General features: G+C 44.6%; 1 protein-coding gene across 6 annotated transcripts in view; it reads left to right on the plus strand.

The window, feature by feature from the left end:
* The first annotated feature begins 1702 nt into the window (after nucleotides 1–1702).
* Nucleotides 1703–24590, plus strand: part of DNAJB6 (DnaJ heat shock protein family (Hsp40) member B6) — a 90211-nt gene continuing 67323 nt past the window's right edge. For 2 of the 6 annotated variants that reach the window (XM_023640118.2, XM_023640121.2), the window contains exon 1: nucleotides 1976–2172. The gene's annotated coding sequence lies outside the window, so the exon portion shown is untranslated. Of the gene's footprint in view, nucleotides 2173–2542; nucleotides 2756–24590 lie in introns of those variants that run through there. The other 4 variants (XM_023640120.2, XM_070266122.1, XM_023640119.2 and 1 more) reach the window with 4 other exon arrangements.

Here is a 24590-nt window from a genome sequence, read left to right on the forward strand (position 1 = left end):
AAACCCATGCTTCTCTGGAAGGTTTTCCAAGGCCTTCCAGGTTATAATCCGCACTCCGGCTCAAGTAAACTCACCTTATTTCTCTCATCTACAGGATGGTTATTGGTCGTTTTGTGTTAACCACTTCCAGGGCGTTCACTCTGTTGTCCTCGAACACCACGCGGGTGCCTGCAGGGCTGGCACCTTGTTTCCTACCAGTTGGTTTTTCTCGTGATACAGTTCACTACATTGACAGATGTTTTAATAAATATTTTTTTGGGAGGGAGGAAGAAAAAGTTATTTGTGGCTAGTCTACCACTTACTATTTAAAATTCAAGTCTCTGTGCTGTCTGCATTTCAAGATTAGCTCACACTTGCCGTAGGGACTTATTTAAATGTGAAATGTCACGTGACAGTACTGTCAATACTGCAAGGGACACAAACCTCCACCAAACTGCTGGTAGATGCGGTTACATGTGACAGTGCCAAACTGCGTATACCTGAATGAAATTCCAGGCTCTGCTGGGATTACCTTATGTGTTACCATGAGATGTCCACAGTAAAACCAAATATTCTGTCATTCCCACCTTTTGACCAGGCATTTACAGAACCAGAAGAGAAGAGAGAATTGACTCAGCTGAAAAACTCTTTTTTTTTTTCACTATATATTTTTAAATTTTTTTTTTTAAGAGGGGAAGATGAGCCCTGAGCCAACATCTGCCGCCAAGCCTCCTCTTTTTGCTGAGGAAGCCTGGCCCTGAGCTAACATCCGTGCCCATCTTCCTCTACTTTATATGTGGGATGCCTGCCACAGCATGGCTTGACAAGCAGTGCTATGTCCACACCCAGGATCTGAACCAGTGAACCCTGGGCCGCCAAAGCAGAACGTGCGAACTTAACTGCTGCGCCACCAGGCTGGCCCGTTTTGTTTTCTTTTGCTAACTGGTCATCTGCTAAAAACGATACGCTCTAAGTAACCCAATGAAGGCTTAAGAAACACAAGAACTGCATAAGCACACTATCCAGTGTGGGGGAGGAAGACAAATGCTCTACCCACTCTAGATCCTTCTGGTCCGGCTATGAATTAAATTCACGTGAGACAGGATGACAGCAGAAAATCAAACAAAGCTTTATAACCCGTATACATGGGAGACCCTCCGGAAAACTGAGTAACTTGCCAAAATGAGGGAGATTCTCATCTTAAATTCCATCTTCAGCTGAAGTCAAAGGAGGATGTTGGGGGTGGAGGGAGTCAGTTATGTGAGATGACCAGAAAAGCACTGTCAACAAGGGGAGGGTTATCATGCAGATTTAAGTGTTTGCCTTCCCCATTGTTAAGAGCTTCCAGAGATAAGGTCATCCCCCCTCTTCCTGGTACACAGAGGGAGATCCCCTTACACATGTAAATCTCTCCTACAACCGGGAAGTTCTACGTCGGCTCGGTTTTCAGAGCTTTTCCCATGTCAGTAGTTTTTAAAAGGAACCAGCCCCAGATAATCCTCATGCCAAAGAGACACATCTTGGGGTGGCCAGTTCCCACGCCCCAGCAGCAATCCTTGGCTCGGAGGCAGGAAGAACGAGAGGAGCAGTGAAGGCCGGGCACCGGCTGCTATAAAGGGGCGCCCCCTGTCTCCCACCCAAGCCTCCCCCGCGGAGGGTCGCGGGGAGGCCGAGCCGGCACCGGCGCATCGGACCGGGCGCGCACGCGGCGTCCTCGGCCCAGCCCGGCCCGGAGCGGAGGGCAGGCCCGCAGAGACGCGCGGGGGCTCCGTCCGGACCGCGGCGCCCGGCCAGCTCCAGAGGCGGCGGGCCAGCCCCCCAGCACGCGGCCACAGCGTGCGGACTCGACTCCAACCCAGCCAGACCCCGACAGGCCCCGGGCTCCGTCGCCTCCGCGCCGGGGGCCTCCGGCTGCACGCTGTGGGCGGTCAGCCGGGACTCGGGGACCGGCCGGGAGGAACCTTCGGGAAGGCGGGGCGGGGCGCGCGGCGTGCATGCGCGGCGTCGGGGCCGGGCGGAAGTGGACGTCGCCGCGCCGCCGCTGCGTGACGCACTTCCTGTTTGTTGTTGGAGAAAGGAGAGAAAGGAAAGCGCTAGGAGCAGCCGTCACCGTCATCAGCGCCGCCGCGCCGGAGCCGAGGGAGACCGGGCCCCTTCCCGCCGCGCCGTCCCGCCGCCGGCCCCGCGTCCTCGGTGAGCGCCGTCCGCGCGGGGCAGGGGCGGGCCGCCGACCTGACCCGGGCCTGAAACGCGTGTGCGGACTGGGCCGCGCCGGCCGGGGTCGCGGTGGGGGTCAGGCCGGGGGCGGAGGCCGGGGGGCGCGGGCCGGGGTCGGGGCCGGCGTGGAGGGCTGGTGTGGGGCCGGGGGCGGGCTGCGCCGGCTGGGGTCGCGGTGGGGGTCAGGCGGGGGGCAGAGGCCGGGGGTCGCGGGCCGGGGCTGGGGTCGGGCCGGTGTGGGGCTGGGGACGGGCCGCGTCGGGGGTCGGCGTGGCGGTCAGGCCGGGCTCGCGGCCGGAGACGGGTGTGGGGCCGACGCCGAGGCGCGGACGGCGCTCGGTCCCGCGTGCCGACCTGCCGCCGCTCCCCGCCCGGCCCCCGCGTCCCCGCGCCGGCGGTTGGCGGTGCCGCCCGTGCGCCGCGGGCTGGGGGCCGGCTCCTGCCGTGTGCGGCCGGGGCCCCGCTCGGCCCGTCCCGCTCGGCCGCGCGGGGCTCACAGCGGGAGAGGCTGGCTTTTTCTTGAAGGGCCCACGTAGCTGACCCCAAGGCCAGGAGCGGGGTAGGTGTACAGGAAAAGTGGGAGCCTGTGCGAGGCGGCGTCCCGAGCACGGAGGCCGGGCAGCGCGTGGGGACGCGGAGCCGCGGGGCCACAGCTCCCCGCGGAGTTCTCGGAAGTTTGTTGATTAACAAAATGCCTGACTTTCAACTCACTACTTAGAGAGCCGCTGCGCTTTGTTTCCTTTCAAAGTGTAACGCAGTTTACATAAGTCGAGTTTATAGCAACTTTTGCCCAAGTAAGGAAAGAATTGACGAAAGAGGGGTAAATTGCAAACCTTGTATTGAGGGGTGAACTTAGTTACTCACTAGCTCCTGTGAGCTGCGGAAAGGGAATGGCGGTGGAGACCACCAGTCCAGGGGCTGCCTGGGAAGGGTGGGTTGGGCAGCGCTGCTTGTTTCAACGTTGTTATTTCAGTTGTGGATTCGTAGTAAGATTTTATGACTAGAATCTTTTAAGGCAACTAAATGATTTAGTAGAAAAGTTAGACTAAATGACCAAAAAAGGGAAAGATAAACCCGTCCTGTTTGACTTTGTTTGCTGACTCTTCAGGTTTAATCACCCTCATAATTATACATATAAAAAATGGTTTAGGAATTATATCCTCCCCCCCCCCCCGTGCACCCCACTGGGGGAAGTTTTAATCCAGACTTTCCTTGTTTCCAGTAAGAAACTTTAGCTCTCATGGGGTTACAACTTTTGTATTTGTATGATCTGTAACAAAAAGATGAGTGTGCACACTATCGAGGAGCTGTGGAATGTTTTGCATTATGCAGAATAGGAGTTTGGGGAGTAAGTTGGCTTGGTGTAGTAGTTAGTAGGTGTGGATGACTTGGTGGGAAGTGGGAGAACAAAAGGGGTTGAGAAGGTGGCTTTTGAAATTGGCCTAACTATGCTTAGTGTGGTGCTGTAGAGGATGAGAAAGTTGGGAATTTAAGGGCCTTTAAAGAATTTGAGATGAGTTCGGCATCCTTTTCAAAATATCAGTGTTTTAAATTTGTTTTCTTGAGTTGAAAGTGGTAGGTTTGAGAGTGTTTCTTGCTGCAGGACAGAGGCTTATCTGGAGGGCTGGGTGGGGAGTACTGTTTGAGTAATACTCTGAAGACTGAATTATGGATAAAGAATTCTGGTATGATATGGGCAATGAAGTGTCATACAGTAGCTTTCCTTTTTAAGCAAACCCATTATTTTTGGGGGTAGAACCAGGAGTAGAATTATTAACTCTGTTTTGGACAGTTTCAAACAAATACAACCGTGTGCTCTTCACCATCATTGACAGTTTTCAATTTAGCAAACTCGAAAACCAGGTTGGGGTGGGATGGTTTATGTGTTATTTTTTACAGTTTTAAAGGGGACACTTTAAAACTTGGTAGATTATTTTTAATTCAGCTTTTCAGAATTGCAGTGCAATCCTGACCGTGTCACTTAGACCGGTGTTACCTGTTAGGTTCCACTGGAGTGCAGTCGGCATGTCTGCGCCAAAGGTCAGCTGCGATGTAGGTTAATGCTTGAGGGTGGTTACACATCTTCTGATGTCTGTTGGTAAGGAGTAAGTGGATATGACCAGCCTTTGTTCTGTAAGCTGATGTCTTAACAAGATTTTTAGAAGTTTTTTTCCTTTCTGCGTTTTTATTTCAACTTGGAAATGATTCTAGGGTTTAGCATGGTATTGTGTGTCAGAAATCTGGTTTGGTTTAAATTTGTCCAGGACACCGCCTAGCGGTGAAAGGAGGGTAACTGCAGGCTCACTGGTACATTGGGATGGGATGGGGCGAGACTTCAGAAAGGCGGCGTTTCTCTTGCATGAATAGAGTTTGAGAGAACTTCCAACTCGAGAAAGGGAGATACGGGAGAAGAAAAGCGAAGCTGATGACGATCAGAATAGTGATGGAAATGGTAATATAGGAATGGAAAGACAATTTAAAGCCTAATTGGAGAAAATGACTTACTGGATAAGTCAGCTAGGAAAACTTTGATGGTTTATTGTATATTTATTATAAGGTGTTTTTTCTTTTTTTTTTTAAAGGTTTTGTTGTTTTCCTTTTTCTCCCAAACCCCCCCCCCCCCGTACATAGTTGTATATTCTTAGTTGTGGGTCCTTTTAGTTGTGGCATATGGGACGCCACCTCAGCATGGCTTGATGAGTGGGGGCGTGTCCACACCCAGGATCCGAACCAGCAAAACCCTGGACTGCCACAGCGGAGCGCGCGAACTTAACCCTTCAGCCAAGGGGCTGGCCCCCTATGGTGTTTTTTCAAACTCTGTGTTTTTAGAGGACTTAAAATCACAATTGACCCACAGCTTTTTTTTTTTAAAGCAATTTGATTTCTTTTTTGTTTTTTTAAAGATTGGCACCCGAGCTAACATCTGTTGCCATTTTCTTTTCTCTTTTTTAATAATTCTTCTGCCCAAAGCCCCCCAGTACATAGCTGTATATTTTACTTGTAGATCCTTCTGGCTCTGCTATGTGGGGTGCCACTTCAGTGTGGCCTGACGAGCAGTGCCATGTCCACACCCAGGATCCGAACCGGTGAAACCCTGGGCCACTGAAGTGGAGTGCACGGACTTAACCACTTGGCCACAGGGCTGGCCTCCCTTTCTGTTTTAATATCCTACCTAAGAAGAAGTAAAATTTAAAAACCTTATTGTTAAAGTGGGGAAAATTAATTTCTGAGAAAACATAGTTAAATTTCTAAGGATTGCAACATATGTCAAAGCAGAGAAGGTTCTGTCTTGTTTATATCCTTCATACCTTATTTCAAAAGCTGTATCTTATTTATGCATAGCTTGGTTTTACTCTTAGAATTGTTATCCTGTCTAAAGTTTGTAAGGACTTTTTGGCCATTCTAAAAACAGCAAGCGTTGCTTATGGCTGTGGGGCAGTAGAACTACTTGTGTATCTAAATACTCTAGGTATTAGGATTCTTAAGCTCGTTTGCAAGCATCTCTTGTCTCTGATTTCCTCAGGCAGCATGTGATTTAGTGCCCTTTAAAATTCTGCTCCTACCTTTAGCACCAGCGGCGTTCAGAGTCTGCTTTGCATTTCCGTGTGGGCACCGGGGTGCTCCTGTGCCTCCCTCCAGGGTAGGCTTCAATCTGCTGTGTTCCTTTGTGCCTGTAGCACTGTCTCCGACCCAGAGTGCTCAGAAAATAATGAATAGGATCCTTCCTGCTTTGTTCTGATACTCTTCTGCACTTAATAATGAGATTCAGAGTTTAGGAAAGTTAGAAAGAGATATATAAATATATAAAATGTTAAATTTTAGTTCACAGGTATCTGAGACTGGGTACTTGGCCATGTGTTCTACGGTGTTTTTTTTTCTTTAAAGATTTTATTTTTTCCTTTTTCTCCCCAAAGCCCCCCGGTACATAGTTGTATATTTTTTAGTTGTGGGTCCTTCTAGTTGTGGCTTGTGGGATGCCGCCTCAGCATGGCTTGATGAGCGGTGCCATGTCTGTGCCCAGGATCTGAACCGGCGAACCAGGGAAATCCTGGGCCCCAGAAGGGGAGCGCGTGAACTTAACCACTCGGCTGTGGGGCTGGCCCTCTGTTCTGTTGTGTATCGATGAAAGGAAGTCAGTCATGTCCCTATCTAATAGGTGATAATTGCCAGTTGAAAGGATGGTCTCGCATCTTGAGTTAGAGGAAATAACTTCTCTTGTTTGTTTCAGGAATACTTCAAGGCATATCAGGTAAGAACAAAATATATAAGTAGGTGATGTGTGATAAGGAACGATAGTCCACTTTTATGTTTTTGAATTTGTTCTGGGCGTTCATCAGATAATGAAATGACATGTAGGAAGCTTTCCCAGATTTATCATTTATTTCTTTTTAAACTTCTTGCCTGCTTCCATTCCATTAAGCAAATAGTATTGAACTAGTTTCTTGCCACAATAGGAATGAAACATTTTTTAAAAAGTGTTTTTTTAAATTACCCTTTTTCTAGGTTAATAGAATTAGTGAGAATTTTGATCTGCTGGTTTTTTTTTTAAGGTTGGCACCTGAGCTAACATCTGTTGCCCATCTTTTCTTCTTCTTCTCCCCAAAGCCCCCGGTACATAGTTGTTTGTTCTAGTCGTAGGTCCTTCTACCTGTGGCGTGTGGGATGCTGCCCCAGCGTGGCCTGATGAGCGGTGCCATGTCTGCTCCCACGATTGGAACTGGTGAAACCCTGGGCCGCCAATGTGAACTTAACCACTCGGCCACGCAGCCGGCCTCTGATTTTTTTTTTTTAAGCTAAAGGTAGAGAATGTCTTCAGTGGACATATTATCGAATTGTTACTGATAAACAAACAGCAAACAATAGGATATTAGAGTATATGAGGAAGCCCATTTGGTGTAAACCTAATTTGGCGTGGCCTTGTTTTTTCTGAAAGGGCTTAACATGGCCCTGGAGCATGCATTTCTGTCTGCTTTAAGCATTTGCTATGTCCCAAAGACAGGACCAGATGGCCTTAAGATAAAGGTGCACCTTCCCCCACATTGGCATTTCCTTAAGGATAAGCATCTCTCCCTAGGCTAGGAACTGATTGCTGCGCCCACCCTGTGACCACCCGGCTCGCCTGTGATCACCCAGCTCCAGACAGCAGACCTGCCCCCTGCTGTGTCCACCAATCGCCCTGTGCAACAGGGCGATCTTGTGACTATTGTCAAAGGGACGTTTGAATCATATGCGATACATGCTCTCTGACGGTATATAACCACTCAGTGCATCCCACTTCTTTGGAGTGCTCCCTTCCTTTGTGGAAGGACTCTCCCAGGCTATGTGGTCCTCATGTCTGGCTCAAAATAAGCTCACCCCAATTTTGATTTATAGATTGGTTATGGATTATTTACGTCAACATACTTAAAACAATGTATAATGAGTAGTAATCTATGGGTGGATAATAAGGCTTTCTGGAAGAAGGAAGGGTTCCCCCTCCTTCGGCTCCATTTTCAGTGTTGATTTTCATGAATTGGAAAGGAACAAAGGAGCATTTTTTTCCTATCTAAGCAGAGCGCGTTTTCTTAGATGGTAGATGGAGAGATGTTTGAGAAAGGTCTCATGGGTGGAAAGATGGTCAGTTATGTCCAGTAATGCCTTATTTGTGAGTCCAGTAGGACTCAGAATGTAGAGATATCTAAGTCTACACTCCACGCTTGAACCTGTCTCAGGATAATCTGTACAGGCCTCGAAGGCTGGTAATATTTGGAACGATCATGTTGGGCACATATATTCTCTCAATTTTGTTAAGAACACAGGGCATGTGTAATGACTAAAAAGTTCTCTAGAAAATGATTAAAATCATGACTTTGTAACTAAAAGGGGCAAGGTGAACTGTGCATAAAACTTGACTTTTTAGAGCTTACTCATCACGGAGCACCTCAAGTAGCTGAAATTTTGTGTTATTTATAGTCAAAACTGATAGTGGATGCAGTTTCGTGGAGGAGAAGCAGTGGCTCTGAAGTCACATAGCACCCTGTAGATAAACAGGATCTTGAGAGAGACAATTCTGGTCCCACTTTTTCTATGAGCCAGCCCTCAGGCTGTCTGATCCTGACTTTATCCCATACGGATCATTTCTGAAGCTTTCTTTTTTTTGAGGAGGAGTAGTTAAATTTGTACTGCTTTAGTGGTGTTCCTGGATGTTTTGTTACATTTAATTTACATCTTTGTTTTGGGGAAGAGTTATCATTGTGGCTAGAGATTTCATCTACTGCATACTGGTTTGCATGCAGTTGATATGGGATGGTATGTATTTGATTCAGCGGCCTCTACTAGAGAGATTTAATCATCTGTGTATTTCTTTTTTAAGATTTTATTTTTCCTTCTTCTCCCCAAAGCTCTCTGGTACATAGTTGTATATTTTTAGTTGTGGGTCCTTCTAGTTGTGGCATGTGGGACGCCGCCTCAGCATGGCCTGATGAGTGGTGCCATGTCCGCACCCAGGATGCAAGCCGGTGAAACCCTGGGCCACTGAAGCAGAATATGTGAACTTAACCCCTCGGCCACGAGGCCACCCCCTGATCCATGTATTTAGAGAAACGTGACATATAGATTGGTCAGAAAGTCAAAAGTGAATAAAGTGAGTTTTTGAAGGTTACCCAGATGTTTGGGAACCTGTAGAGTACCTTTCCAATGATATACAGGAATGGAAGTAAAGGCAGATTTGTTGGGAAATCTCTGCACCTTTTCTCTCTTGGTAGTAAAAGGAAAATCTCGGGCCGGCCCTGTGGCCTAGTCATTAAGTTTGGCATGCTCTGCTTAAGTGGCCTGGGTTCATGGGTTCAGATCCTGGGCATGGACCTACACCATTTATCAGCCATGCTGGGGCGGTGACCCACATACAAAATAGAAGATTGGCACAGGTGTTAGCTCAGGGCTAATCTTCCTCAGCAAAAAAAGAAAAAAAAAGAAAAAAAGAAATCTGAGAGACTTAGCAAGAATGATCTAGATTCATTTTACTTAGAATTCTATCTTGAAGAACTCTCTAGTAGTGAAACTTGTAAATGCGCATAATCACAGTATAATTCAGTTGTAGAGTAATTGTGCAGGAGATATGCTAGCTGATTTAGCTTTGGGAAGCAGAACTTCTGTTTGGGGATGTTGATGTAATGGTACACTGGTTAAAAGTGCAAGCAGTGGTAGAGAGGTGGGTATTTGAACTAGCAGCCTTCACCCTGAAGGAGCATCTTGGGTACTGTGTATGTACATACACCAACCAGCCCATTTTTCGTATTTGTAAGATCTATTTGGAGAAAGTAGGAGTCTTGGATGGGCAGGGTTGGACCCCTAGGAGTTAGAAATGGCAGATTGTTGCTAATCTACAGACTGGGAAAAGAGAACGCATTACACGGTGGTGGCTAGTTGTATGGTGAGGACAGAAACTTCTCTATACTTCAGTAGCTTATCTTCTCGGGTGATCCACAGCTTTAGACCACAGGACTTGCTTCTGCATTGGAAGGACTGCGTAGCTTTAATGAAGTGAGAATTCATCTTTCCAGAGAGGAACTCCTCCATGTTCATTTGGGTACACTGTAGTGGGTGCAGGCTTCTCTTTCAGGGGAAGACTTTCTCTTGTTAGTGGCATGGAGTTCATTCCGATTCCCAGTGCCCCCCGTGCACAGCAGAGTGGAACCCTGCCCAGTCTCTGCGCCATCCTCTCACCTTCGAGTGCTGTATCAGACAATGCTCTGCTCCTAATCATAGGGTTTTCGTGCCAGTTTTTTCAGAAGTGGGTGGCCAGGTCTTTCTTCCTAGTCTGGAAGCTCTGCTGAAACGTGTCCACCATGAGTGACCCTGCTGGTACTTGAAATACTGGTGGCAGAGCTTTCAGCATTACAGCAACACGCAGCTGCCACAGTAGGACAATCGACAGACGGGTGGTGTGGTTCCCTGACCAGGAAGGGAACCCTGGGCTGCTGTGGTTAGTGTGCTGAATCTTAACTGCTAGACCACAGGAGAAGACTAGATTGAATACACAGTATCTGGCATATAGAGGGTATATAGTAACATTTTAATATTTTGCTAATTTGGCTTGGCTAGTCAAAATTTATCCTAAGTGGACCATCAGCTTTGGGTTCACATCGTAGATGAATATTTGTATGAGTCACCTGAGGTGCTTGTTTAAAATGTACGTTCACGGGCTAACATACTGTTGGGTGAAATGGCATCTTTTGGAATGGACCTAGGAATCCTCATTTAGACATGCTCCCCTTTTTTCGTACATACAAAGTCATTCTCTCGGTAGACAGCCATCTTTGGGGTTTTCTATTTGTGCATGCTGTTCCTTTCTGTGGAGCACCTGTGCCAGTAGCACTTCTCTCGGTTCCTGGTATCTGCTCTGTGCTTTCCCTGACTCATTTCACAGTCTGAGTTGCACTTAGTCATGTTGGTAGAAGCTTTTTTCCAGCCCAAGCAGTGTATGACACCCGGTGGGCATCCCCACATTGAAAAGAGGGAATAATAGAAGACATAGTTAAGGCTTGGCTTTCAGTGATTCCAATAAAGGCCTTTGTAAGATTTGGTCAAAAAAATTAGGAAACGCCAACAGTTCAGTAGAAAAATGGGCAAAGGGCATAGATGAGCAGTTCACAGGAAGCACTTAACAGATAGCCTTTGAACCTGAAAAGATGCTTAACTTCATGAGCACAAGACAGATCAGGCTTCACTTACGGGTTGGAAATATCAGACAGGGTAGTAATTGTTTCTTAGGGCTGGAAAACGTAAGGCTAATAATACTAGTCAGAATGCATGTTGGTCCAGCCTATGTGGAAGGCAGTTAGGCAATGTCTTTTTTTTTCAGAGAGACATACATTTTTTGATGCAGAAAGTTCTACAGCTTACCCCAGAGAGTTACTTGCAGCAGTGATGAAGAGGGCAGCTCACGCTGGAGCGCCTGAGTCTGATCTTGCTCCCCACTGTGGTGTGTAACCCTAGACCATGTGCAGGCTCTGGGCCTCAGGCTTCCCCAGGGAGAAATAAGGGCAGCAGCAGTGTCCACCTAGTGCTCAGACTAGTGCTGGGTATGGTCAGGGCTCAAACGTCAGCTGTGTTAGGATATTCGTACGTTCACCACACGTGCCCTCCACCACACAGAACACTTCATTTTAAAAGGGGAAAATATGGCCTGTAAATAGTAATTTTTTTCTGAAATTGTACTTAAAATTCCCAAGCTGTTTAAGGGCTTCTGCAGTGTATCTATTTTTCATGTGACTTAGTATCTATTTTTCATGTGACAATTCCGTTGCTCGTTTCTGCTTTTACATTTTTTTGTCTTTGTAGGTATATATATATATTTGATAATCTATCCTGAATTGTTTTATTCATTCATTGATTTATTTTATTGCTGAGGAAGATTGTCCCTGAGCTAACATCTGTGCCGGTCTTCCTCTGTTTTGTTTGTGGGATGCTGCCACAGCATGGCTCGATGAATGGTGTGTAAGTCTGGGCCTGGGATCCGAACCTGCGAACTCTGGGCCACCAAAGTGGAGTGCATGAACTTAACCACTATGCCACTCCTCTAGCCCCCTTTTCTTATTTTTTATTTTTGTATTGAGATATAATTGACATAACACTGTGTAAGTTTGATGTGTACAACATATTGATTTTATACATTTTTATATTGTAGTGTGATTACTATGGTAGTGTTTCTAACACTTATGTCACATAATTCTATCATTGTATATTTTTTAATTTCAATTTTTTTTTTTTAAGGATTGGCGCCTGAGCTAACAACTATTGCCAATCTTCTTTTTCTTTTTTTTTTCCTTTCTGCTTTTTCTCCCCACATCCCCCGAGTACATAGTTGTATATTTTAGTTGTGGGTCCTTCTAGTTGTGGCATGTGGGACACTGCCTCAATGTGGCCTGATGAGTGGTGCCATGTCCACGCCCAGGATCCAAATCAGCAAAACCCTGGGCTGCCGTAGTGGAGCGCGCAAACTTAACCACTCGGCCATGGGGCCAGCCCCCCCAATTTCACATGTATGTTTTATTTGCCAAACTCAACTTTGCATGCTCTACCAAAAGAAAAAAAAGAGAGAGAGATACTAATTTAAATAGCTCCAGTTCTGTCATTACTTCAGCGGTTGATTTTATTTCTGTAGGCAATAGGTGTGTTCATGTCACATGTAGTATCATTTGGCTGAATGCAGAACATGGAAAGAATGATTTTAAAGGTGAGATTCAGGGGCCGGCCCCACGGCCCAGTGGTTAAGTTCGTGTGCTCTGCTTTGGCGGCCCAGGGTTTCGCCGGTTTGTGTCCTGGGTGCGGACCTAGCACCACTCATCAAGCCATGCTGAGGCGGTGTCCCACGTGCCACAAATGGACTCACAACTAAAATATACAACTATGTACTGGGGGGCTTTGGGAAGAAGAAGGAAAAATAAAATCTTAAAATAAAAATACAACTCAGATAGTGACCAAAGAGCTGACCACCAGGCCAGTAGGTAGTTACAGCTTCCTTAGTCCTGACGGAGAATTATTTGCCAAAAAAGAGTTAGAAAGACTAAGGGGATAGAAAACAGTACCAGCCAATCAAAATATTCATTAATTTGCTAAAGCCATCAAAAGTGAAACCTTTGAGGGGCCAGCCCTGGGGTCGAGTGGTGAAGTTCACGGGCTCTGCTGTGGTGGCCCAGGGTTTCGCCGCTTTGGATCCTGGACGCGGACCTAGCGCCACTCATGAAGCCATGCTGAGGTGGCATCCCACATGCCACAACTAGAAGGACCTACAACTAAAATACACCACTGTGTACTGGGGGACTTTGGGGGGAAGTAGAAGGAAAAAAAGATTGGCAGCAGATGTTAGCTCAGGGGCCAATCTTTAAAAAAAAAGTGAAACCTTTGAAAAATTTAATTAGTGATTATAAACTCTTTTGCACCAATATTTACATTATTGAGTACAATATACATTTAAACATGCATCTTGATGAATATATGGGCCTTTGGCTTATTCACCGATTGGAATATGAGGAAACATTAGTATCTTTCTGACATTCTGTAGTTAAAAGCTTTCTTCTGTGTACCCACTAATTCAATAAGCTTCATTATTTACCGCGGACTGTATTATTGAGCTCTAAAAATAAAATGACATGTGTCCTGCCCTCAAGGAGCTTACGATGTAAAAAGTGTTAAAAAACCCAGTGTAATGTGTGATGGGTGTGATAACTTGATCAATGTTTTAATGGAGGCGTGTGTAAGATGCAGTCCCATTGTAAAGAAAGGTATACAGAGGTGTGTCCTCAGAAGAGAGGAGGTAACCTGGAGTTGGGATGAGGATGAAGAATGCACCTGCGAGGTGCAAGGGTAGGCCAGAGTGCAGACAAGAGGCATTGTCTGTAGTCGGCAGGTGATGGAGTCTGCTTTGCACATAGGATAGCATCAGGGAGGATATGAAGTCAGACAGGGTCATGGCCTTGGATGCTGTGGAATGGAGTCTTGAGTTTTCCCTGTCAAGTGGCACATATAATGATTTTTGGTAGTACACTAAAGAAATTTATTTCATTTTAATAGTTACATATTGTTGCAGTAAAAATAACTAGCATTTCTAACTTGTGATTTTTATGGATTTTACAATGTGCCCATTAACAAATTAACTTATAAAAGTGTAAAACAAGAGAAAGAGTAAAGGTGATATGCATGTAAGTAAATCAGACCAGAGGTTGGTTAAAGCCATCTTAAATGGTAAGAATCATTGAAGGGTTTTGGCTAGAGCACAGGTCTGCCTCATGGGTATTGTGGAACTTGTTTTTGCAGTGGTGTAGCTGACAGATGGTGAGAGTCTAAACCAGGGCAGAGTGGGTAACTGGTGATTGATAGGTGATTGGTTATGGAGGTTGAGGGAAAAAGGGTAAATTTTAGAAACTGGTTTTAATTGAACATTTTATATGATTCCATTTTCCTCTCCTTAGCTAGCGTATGTTATACTTTTTTTTTTTTTTACCTTTTTAATGGTTGCCCTAGAGTTTGCAGTGTCTGCATACAGCTAATCCAAGTGCACATTCACATAACACTGTACAGTTTCATCGGTAGTGCAAGTACCTTTTAATAACAGATATTCGTAATTCTCCCCTCCCTGCCCTTGTATCATTGTCATTCATTTCACTCACATAAGCATATGTAGTCACATAAGCTCATATAATCAAATGTGTTGTTATTATTTGAATGAATTATCAGATCAGTTAGGAATAAGAAAAATAAGTTTTTCTTTTACGGACACTTGTTCTTTCTCTGTTCTTTGTAGATCTGAGTTTCTCACCTATATCATTTTCCTTTTCTCTGAAGAACTGTTAACATTTCTTGCAGGGCAGATCTGCTGGCAACAAATTTCCTCAGCTTTGTTTACCAGAGAAAGTCTCTATTCTTAACTTTTTTTTTTGGCTGAAGAAGATTCTCCCTGAGCTAACATCTGTTGCCAATCCTCTTTTGCTTGAGGAAGATTCATCCTGAGCTAGCATCTGTGCCAATCTTCCTGTTTTGTATGTGGGTTGCAGCCACAGCATGTCTGCCGCCGAGTGGTGTAGGTCTGTGCCCAGGAACCAAACCTGGGCTGCCAAAGCAGAGTGCACTAAGCTTAAGCAGTAGGCCATGGGGCCGGCCCCAATTTGTTCTTCACTGTTGAAGGATAATTTTGCAGGGTACAGAATTCTAGGTTGGTGGGGTTCCCCCCACACCAACACTACAACGTTTTACTCCACTCTAACTTGCATGGATGGAATTCTTATCTTTACTTTCCTATAGGTAAGGTGTTTTTTCCTCTGGCTTCTTTTAAGATTTTTTTCTTTGATTTTCTAAAGTTTGAATATGATATGCCTAGGTGTAGTTTGTTTGGTCATTATCCTGCTTGGTGTGCTCTGATCTTCCTGAATGTGTGGTTTGGTGTCTGACATTAATTTGAGGGAAATTCTCAATCATTACTGCTTCAAATTGCTTTAAGGTTCATTTATGCTTTGGAGTGTTGCTTCTTTTCTTCTGGTATTTCCATTACGTGTGTATTACATCTTTTGTAGTTGGCCAGCAGCTCTTGGATATTCTGTTTTCAGTTTCAAAGTTTCTGTTGTTCGATTCCTCAGCCCTGTCCAGTCTACTAATAAGCTCACCAGTGACATTTCCCATGTCTGTTAGTGTTTTTGATCTCTAGCATTTCTTTTTGATGCTTTCTTAGAATTTCCATCTCTTACGTTATCCGTCTGTTCTTGCATGTGGCCTGCTTTTTCCGTTAAAGCTCTTAGCGTATTAATTGTAGTTTTAAAAAATTCTTTGTGTGGTAGTTCCACCCTTCCTGCCATATCTGACTGGTTCCAATGCTTGCTCAGTCTCTTCAAACTGCTTTTTGCGTTTTAGTATGCCTTGTAATTTTTTGTTAAAGATGGTGGATGTGATGTACTGGGTAAAAGGAACTGCTGTAAGGACCCCTCAGGAATGTGGAGGTGAGGGGAAGTGTGTGTTGGGGGGCTTTCTATAGTCTGTGAGTAGGTCTCAGTCTTCTACGGAGCTTGTGCGTCTGGACTGCCAACTTCACTAGTACTTCCCAGTTCCCCTCCTCTCTCCTGGGTGGGACAGGATGGCTGGGGGACTGGAGTTGGGTGTTCCCCTGCCCTCACGTGGGTTAGGCTCTGATAAAAGAGTTTCCCCTGAGGGCAGACCTTGTTAAGAACAAAATGTTCTAGTATTTCTAAATGGTTCCTTTTCTCCTCGGCAAGCACGTTTTTCTCAAATATTTAGTGTGGGGACCTGATAGAGCCCCTGGAGGTAAAACTCACAAAAATGTGTTGTTAACGCTCCGACTTGTCCACTCCAAGCTGCCAGCAATTTGTCAGTTGCAGTTCAAGTTTCCTATCCTGGTATTGGTTCTTTCGCCGAGGTTTCTTTTGCTCTGGCAAGTTGTGATTCTCTCTATCTGCTGAAGTGTCTCTCAGTTTCGGGGGGCAGACCTCACTTCTGTGACAGATCTAAGACGACTTGTCAAGTTTTCAGTTTGTTCACCTTCTCCTTATTAGGATGGAGGGGTGACGTCATAGCTCCTTACGTGCGGGACTAGAAAGCAGACGTCTGTTTTTGTATTTTTAAGGAAAATCTTTTATGGATGTTTCAGGAGGAGGGAAAGTAAATGCTTCTGTTGAGTTTACCATTTTAAGTATGAAACTTGTAAGTTTATAAAAGTTAGACTTTAGGGATTGATTCTGGCACCCTTGACTTAACTATTGGATGAGCTCCGCCCAGGGGTGAGTCCTGCGGTTGCTGGGGTTCCAGTTGCAATCTCAACTTGCGTGTTTTGTAGTGTTGTAGTGTATGTGCCAGTTGTATATTTTTAGTTGTGAGTCCTTCTAGCTGTGGCATGTGGGACACTGCCTCAGCATGGCTTGATGAGCAGTGCCAGCTCTGCGCCCAGGATCCAAACCAGTGAAGCCCTGGGCCCCCGAAGCAGAGCGCTCGAACTTAACCGCTCGGCCATGGGGCCAGCCCCTATATTTCGTTTTAATAAGTTCAGATTTAAATGGCTGCATCTGACTAGCAGATACTATATTGGACAGTGCATTTTAGAAGGTGTTTTCCGAGTGCAGTTCCCTCCTGCCTGAAGTCCTTGTGGACACCTGTGTTTACGTGTCTGCTCTTTCGTGTATTGTTCCGTCATAGAAATCACTTCCTTTGATTCCTGCGTTAGTTTTCAGCGTGCTGAGGGGAACAGGCATTGGCTTCTGGGTGCAAGAGAGAAGCCACTTTTTCCTGGCAGTGCCTGCAGATAGTGGGAGGCTGTGAGGAGGGAGCCGTGTTGCTCCCTTGATCTGGGTACCCTTGAGAAGGGAAGGCAAATCGAGTCAGCTTCTGAGTCCCTCTGAGTGCCCATGTGCTGGTATTATCTATCCCCTGTAACGTCCATTGAACATGTTCGATCAGGAGAGGAATGTAGGTCAAGAGGCTGTCTCTTGGGCTCTCTTTCTGTATGTGGGTGTCTGTAGTGCTAAGTCCTAGGTGAGAACTGAAGAGCTAGTTCTCACTCATCCTCACAGGCTTACACCTGCAGTTTTAGCTGGGAAGCAAGGAGGGTCGGCTATTCTTAGGTAGGTGAAGGCCATTTAAAATGCATTGTTTGCGGGGCTGGCCCCGTGGCCGAGTGGTTAAGTTCGCGCGCTCTGCGGCAGGCGGCCCAGTGTTTCGTTGGTTCGAATCCTGGGCATGGACGTGGCACTGCTCATCAAACCACGCTGAGGCAGCATCCCACATGCCACAACTAGAAGGACCCACAGCGAAGAATATACAACTATGTACCGGGGGGCTTTGGGGAGAAAGAGGAAAAAATAAAATCTTTAAAAAAAAATAAAATAAAATGCATTGTTTGCACAGATGGCATCTTTTTGAAAATAAGTGCCTATATTTGATGCTTTAGAAAGATTGTTAAAGATTCAACTTAGTTTGTGACTGGGGAAGTAGTCTTTGTGTATAAAATAATGCTGGTTTATACCTCCTTGTGCATCTTCTGGTTCAGCAGCAGTTTACTTAAAATTATTTTGGAATAGGGTCATATTTCTAAATTTTCTGGCTGCTTTTATCATCTGATACTATACAATCAGTTGGACATTTAGTGTATAAATTTATCAGTTTTTTAAAAAACATGGTGTTAATATTTAGAAATAGTTCTGCAGGGAAGTTACTGATATAAATGTATAGGTGGCCTTTTATTTTGTGTTAAGCTCTGGGGTTAATCATAAATAATTTGAATGCAGTTAATCTTTGTGGATTTTGTCAAGTTTTAAATTGTTTCTTTTATCTCTAATTACTCTGAAGCGATGAGAAATGAATGTGACAAACACTACATGGTGGTTGTGATATCAGTACTTAAGCCCACTTTCAGGTTTCTTCGATGTCCAAGGTCCTCAGTACCTTTGGATCTCTATTTCTAGACCTTAGGATATTTTCACTTTATTGTCTTTACAGAGCAATTTTTGAGTTTAAAATTTGTTAATTTTTTTTAAAGAGTGGCACCTGAGCTAACAACTGTTGCCAATCTTTTTTTTCTCCTGCTTTTTTCTTCCCAAATCCCCCCCTACATAGTTGTATACTCTAGTTGTGGGTCCTTCTAGTTGTGGCATGTGGGATGCCACCTCAGCATGGCTTGATGAGTGGTACCATGTCTGTGCCTAGGATCCAGACTGGTGAAACCCCGGGCTGCTGAAGCTGAGTGCACGAACTTAACCAGTTGGCCATGGGCCGGCCCCACAGTACATTTTTCAAAACTCAGAAATTAACATTGGTACAGTACTGTTAACTACAGCCTGTATTTGCATCCCAGCAGTTTTTCCGCTAATGTCCTTTAACTGCTCCACACACTAGTCCAGGAGTCCAGATAGCATTTAGTTGTCATTTATTGTCAGTCATCTCCATGCTGGTACAGTTCTGCAGTAATTCCTTGTTTTTCTTGACAAGACCTATCATTTTTTTGCTTGTTTCTTTACTTTCTTGCTTGACTGCATGTCCCAGGCACATCTTGCACTTCCCTGCCCTGAACCTATAGCCAGTACAGTAATTTTTCCTTCCGTCTAATCCCAGTGGAGCCAACAGTGTCTTTCGTAGCTGGTTTTGTCTGCTGCTGGACACGGTATTGTATCTGTTGTGATAGCATCTGCATATTTACAAGCTTACCTTGGCTGTGAGAAGTGAGGGCTTGAATAAATTAGGAGAATCCCACAGCATTTCAGGGTAAGAGATGCTGGTGCCGTTGAATGAAGATGGAGAAAAGTGAATGGGTTTGACATATTTTGCAGATAGACCAGGCAAAACTGGATTAATTTCTTGTGTGTATGCGGGTATGTAGTGATGTTGGTGACAGTGGAAGTTTCCAGTCAAGCAGCTTGAGAGCTCAAGGTAGAATTCACTAGAGAAAGACCAGGTGTTGGGGAGAGGGGAGGATCAGGAGTTAAATTTGGTCATGTTCTATTTGGGATGTCTGTCAGACGTCCAAGTGGCTGTGTCAGGCAGCCATCTGTCTATTTGTGTCTGAAGTGCCGAAGAGAGACCTAGAATTAGAGCTTAAATTTGGGAATCATTGCTAAATAAATGGTATTTAAATAATGGGAGGAGATGAAAACAATGTAGGATGGGAAGAGGGCTTTGAGCCCCTAGCTTTCCCATTATTATTCACAGGTCTAGTTGAGGGGGGCAAGTTGGCATACAGAAAACAAATCAGAAGCTGATGTGACCAGAAAGCCCAAGTATGTTTAGGGTTTTGGAAAGTCAAATAGCGTGAGCCCTGAAAATGTCTATTGGATGTTAGCATGGGAGGCTTTTCCTTTTGACCTTAAACAAGAGTAAGTTTCATGGGGCTGGCCCCATGGCTGAGTGGTTTAAGTTCGCTTGCTCCGCTTTGGTGGCCCAGGGTTTCGCCGGTTTGGATCCTGGGCGCGGACATGGTACCGCTCATCAAGCCATGCTGAGGTGGCATCCCACATGCCACGACTAGAAGGACCCACAACTAGAATATACATCTATGTACTGGGGGGCTTCGGGTAGAAGAAGGAAAAATAAAATCTTAAAAAAAAAAAGTAAGTTTCAAGTGGTGGATGAGAGCAGGACAGGACTGGAAGAGGGAGTAGAGAAGGTGGTAAGTATGAACAGTTTTTGCAAAAGAGATGGTAGAGGGTGAGGTTTTGGACTGTTCTTCAGATGATGGATCTCCTCTGAGCTTTCTTCATGGGGTAGTCTTCATTTAGAAAGAGACGAAAGCAGCCACCATTCCAGGAGCTGTTACTTGATGATGCTCATATATTCCCTCAGTCCCCGTCGTGGTGACTGTCCTTGTGGCATAGAAAGATCTTCCAGGGGGAAGTTTTAGGTGGTTAAGTGATCATAGCCTTCACCACCATGGCCTCCTGAGTTTCAACTCATCTCCCCTGTCTGAACTAACTGCGTTGAGGATCTTTCTGCCACGTCATTTGCACAAACACAGGCACATTAGTGCAAATACAGGACAAACTGTATGGATTTATGAGAACGTATGCTTTGAATTGGTAGCAAAGATGTGTAAGCAGTGGCTCAGGTAGTGGTTCAACCGTTAGGAATTGGGAGCTTCATCCTGAGATTTCTCCCCTTGTTCTTTTGGGAACGATGGACTGGCATAGTTTCCCCTGTGTTCTGTCACTGCTACGCACTGCTAAGGTGTCCCCACAGATCTGTGCAGCAGCAGCTGGAGCTCAAAAGTGAAAATAACCTTACATACTTAATTAGTAGCCCTTTGAAATAGAGCTGAAAGGGTGCTGGTTTTTCTCCTGCTTCCTGGCTGCTCTTGCTGTGTTGTGGTCCATAGTCAGGTTTTAGTTCCTGAAGTTGGAAGGTTACTATGCCCTTTTTTTTTTTTTTTAAAGATTTTATTCTCCCCAAAGCCCCCCCCCCCACTCCCCCTGCCGGCCCCCCCCCCCCCCCCACATAGCTGTGTATCTTCAGTTGTGGGTCCTTCCAGTTGTGGCATGTGGGATGCCACCTCAGCATGGCTTGATGAGCAGTACCATGTCTGCGCCCAGGATCCGAACTGGTGAAACCCTGGGCCACTGAAGCGGAGTGCGCGAACTTAACCACTTGGCCACTGGGCCGGCCCCTACTATGCTCCTTGATCTTGAGAATCAGCCAACTCTTGTGCGGGTAGTAATTTCCAGGCTGAACTTGCCTCTCACCAGCCAACCAATGCTCTTCCAATGCTGTAGTTACCAGTGAGGAAACCTTTGTAATTGAGTGTTCACTCCCATATTTTGTAACTGATTGCATTTAAAACAATTTCCCTAATATTTTATGGCGAACATACTCAAGCAGTTGAAAGCACTGTACAGTGAATAACCACGTACCCTCAGGTCCATCCTCCAGTTAATAGTTTATCTTTGTTATGTATGTAGCACAGCTGATTGGATTTTGATGTTAAGTTGGAAGAATTACAAGAAAATAATAACCATATAGTTTTTCTCCCCGTAATTTGTAATTCTTTTAAAAAGTGCTGGGAATCGGTTTGAGAAAAATACATATTGATGTTCTAAATGCGAAATCTGGTTATAGTCTGTTCTGCATTCCTAACTGCTAGCATCTAGAGCTTTTTTTTCTTCTTTTGAGGAAGATTAACCCTGAGCTAACATCTGTGCCCATCTTCTTCTACTCTTTATACGCCTGCCGCAGCATGACTTAGGTTGCATAGGTCTGCATCCAGGATCCGAACTGGTGAACCCCGGGCCGCTGAAGCAGAACGTGTGAACTGAACTGCCGCGCCACTGGGCTGGCCCTATCTGGAGCTTTTATTAATGTATTTAAGGTTATACATTGCTTTCCAAAGTTCATTTTGGTCAGTTGGTGAAGTTGATACGTAGTTCAGGTTCATCTAAATACTTCTTGGTTTCCTTTATGATTTCTGTGACCCAAGGGCTGTCTTAAAAACAAGAGTTTTCTTTCCACAGTTGTTTCTTTGTGGTTTTGTGATAGTTTTCTATTTTGATTCCATTGCTTTTGTAAGTGTTCCAGAACTTAGGTGTTTAAGTATGCTTGACCTTGTGTGCATGTGCTTGGTAAGAACATGAATTTTCTTAATTGTTACCTGCAGGGCCCTATTTTACGTTCCATTACACCAAGTTTCTTAAATGTGCTCAAATCTGGCAAACTTAATTTTCAGTCTGCTTAATGATATGATTGTGAATGTATCTTTTAAAAAAAGTTTTTATTTATAAAAACATAAACAACAAAACTTTTAACGTGTAACATATATACAAACTTTTAAAAAGCTTTTTATGGGGCCTGGCCCCGTGGCTGAGTGGTTAAGTTCGTGAGCTCCGCTGCACTGCAGCGGCCCAGGGTTTCGCTGGTTCGGATGCTGGGCGCGGACATGGCACCAGTCATCAGGCCACGTTGAGGTGGCATCCCACGTGCCACAACTGGAAGGACCCACAACTAAAATGTACAACTATGTACTGAGGGGGTTTTGGGAGAAAAAGCAGAAAGAAAAAAAAATAGATTGGCAATAGTTGTTAGCTCAGGTGCCAATCTTTAAAAAGCTTTTATGTATAACTTTCGATATAACTTACGTTTTTACGTAACATAACATGTACCCTGGAGTACAGTTCAGTGGCATTAAGTACATTTACATTGTTGTGTGTCCACCACCACCATCCATCACAGAAAATTTTTATCCTCCCACATCGAAATTCTGTACCCATTAAACAGTAACTCCCCGTTACCTCCCACCCCTGGCATCCTCAGTGTTTCCTTTTTACCTTGTAATACTGTTTCTGATTTGGATGTTTTTGAGGCCATGTTGCATTCAGAATTCCATATTTTATCCTTGTGAAGTCATTGTTCATGATAATGCTCGTATTCCTTTGTACTCTTCCTGAGGGTCATGTTGCTGCACAAGCTTTCTTTTTTTTTGTGAGGAAGATTGGCCCTGAGCTAACATCTGTTGCCAATCCTCCTCTTTTTACTTGAGGAAGATTGTCATGGAGCTGACATCTGTGCCAATCTTCTTCCTCTATGTGGGATGCCACCACAGCATGGCTTGATGAGCCGTGCTGGGTGTGCACCCAGGATCTGAACCTGTGAACCCTGGGCTGCCGTAGTGGAACTGGTGAATTTAACCACTACACCACTCGGCTGGCCCCTACACAAGCTTTCTTATGTTTACTTTGTACGTGTTTCCTGTCCCATGAATTTGAATTTTTCTGTCTCTTAGTAACAGTGTAGCTTTTTTAAAAAGTCAATTTTAATGAAATTAAGGTGCATGATATACACCTTAAACTTAGACAATGTTCTATGTCAAGTTGTATGATAAAGCTGGAAAAGTAAAACATTCAGTTTTAGAATATCTTTGATCTTAATTCATTTACATCGCATTTACAGTTATTGTGTTTACTGAAGTATTTGAGTTAAATGAATGGTTGTAGAATACTTAGAATTGTGCCTGCTGTGTTTTACTGAAATTAAAATGTTTTTACATCTCCTGTTTTATGCTTTTTCATAAAAGGATCCCTGTGCTCCCCTCTCATCTGATAAGGTTATGTTTTGTTTTTTAAATTTTATTTTTTTAAGTTGAGATACAATTGATTTTAGACATTTATACTTTTATATATTGCAGTGTTGATTTGAGACATTTATATGTTGCAGTATGATTGCCACCACGTTAGCTAACACCTCTATCACATCACATAATTATTATTTCTTTTCTGTGGTGAGAACATTTAGATCTAGTCCCTTAGCTCTGAAGTATATAATGCATCATCGTTGACTGTAATCACCATGCTGTGCTTTAAAGATTAATTTTTCCTTTTTCTCCCCAAAGCCCCCCGGTACATTGTTGTGTCTTTTTAGTTGTGGGTCCTTCTAGTTGTGGCATGTGGGATGCTACCTCAGCACGGCTTGATGCATGGTGGTATGTCCACGCCCAGGGTTCCAACCGGCAAAACCCTGGGCCACTGAAGCGGAGAGTGATACTGTGGGAAAATTTTTTAGTATTCACAGCCCTGAAAGTAACCTGCCAGATCATAGCAAATAACACATAAAACCTAAAATAACACTAACATAGAGTAAAAGCAGGAATGACATGGTAAATACACAGACTAAATAAAGTAGAAATAATGTCTGTACTGTGTAGTTTCACTTACCAGAACCAGGAAGACAGCGAGCACACTGGAAGGCTGAGAGGCGGTGGTGATGGTGGTGTGTTAGTTAGTGTGAGTCATTGGAGGCTGGCGTGGTGGGAGACTGGGGTGTGTGTACGATAGAGAGAAAGAGGTTCATCTGTTAACATGATTCGTCATCATCATCTGAATCCATCAGGGCAGTCAGGTCGGTAACGTGTAGACCTTCTGTGTCTGCCCGCCTTGGTTCAGTGGCTGATGTGAAGGCTCGAAATACAATAGTATGCTGAATGCTGTTGTCGCAAAAATGAAAATGCTCTTTGGATTTCTTTCTGTTAATGAAAACATGTACTAACGCAGATCTTTTGTAAAAGCCAGGTGATGTAAAGCACACTTTTGGATAACACATGAAACTTAGAGATAGTTTTGGTTTTAATCATGGGTTGTTGCCAACGTTGGAAAGTAGAAATACAGTACAACTGCATCTTGTTTTGAGAAATGGAATAATTCCTAGTTGTGGCATTATTTAACCATAGCATTTTCAGCCTCAGCAACATGGCCTTAGAAAAGTTAATGATCTCATTTATTCATTTACAATCAGAGTATTTTGAAAATATGCTACTAGGGTTTCTAGGAATGCTCTGGAAAACCTGGCTTCAGTTTTGGGCAAAGTGGCTTGACAGAAGAACTTGCTTTATTGGGTGAAGTTATTTTGTACTGTTGTGGGGAGTAGACCTGCTTTTTGTAAGTTTTTGG

This window comes from Equus caballus, chromosome 4 (genome assembly GCF_041296265.1).
Source record: "Equus caballus isolate H_3958 breed thoroughbred chromosome 4, TB-T2T, whole genome shotgun sequence".
In the NCBI taxonomy this organism is placed as follows: Eukaryota; Metazoa; Chordata; class Mammalia; order Perissodactyla; family Equidae; genus Equus; species Equus caballus.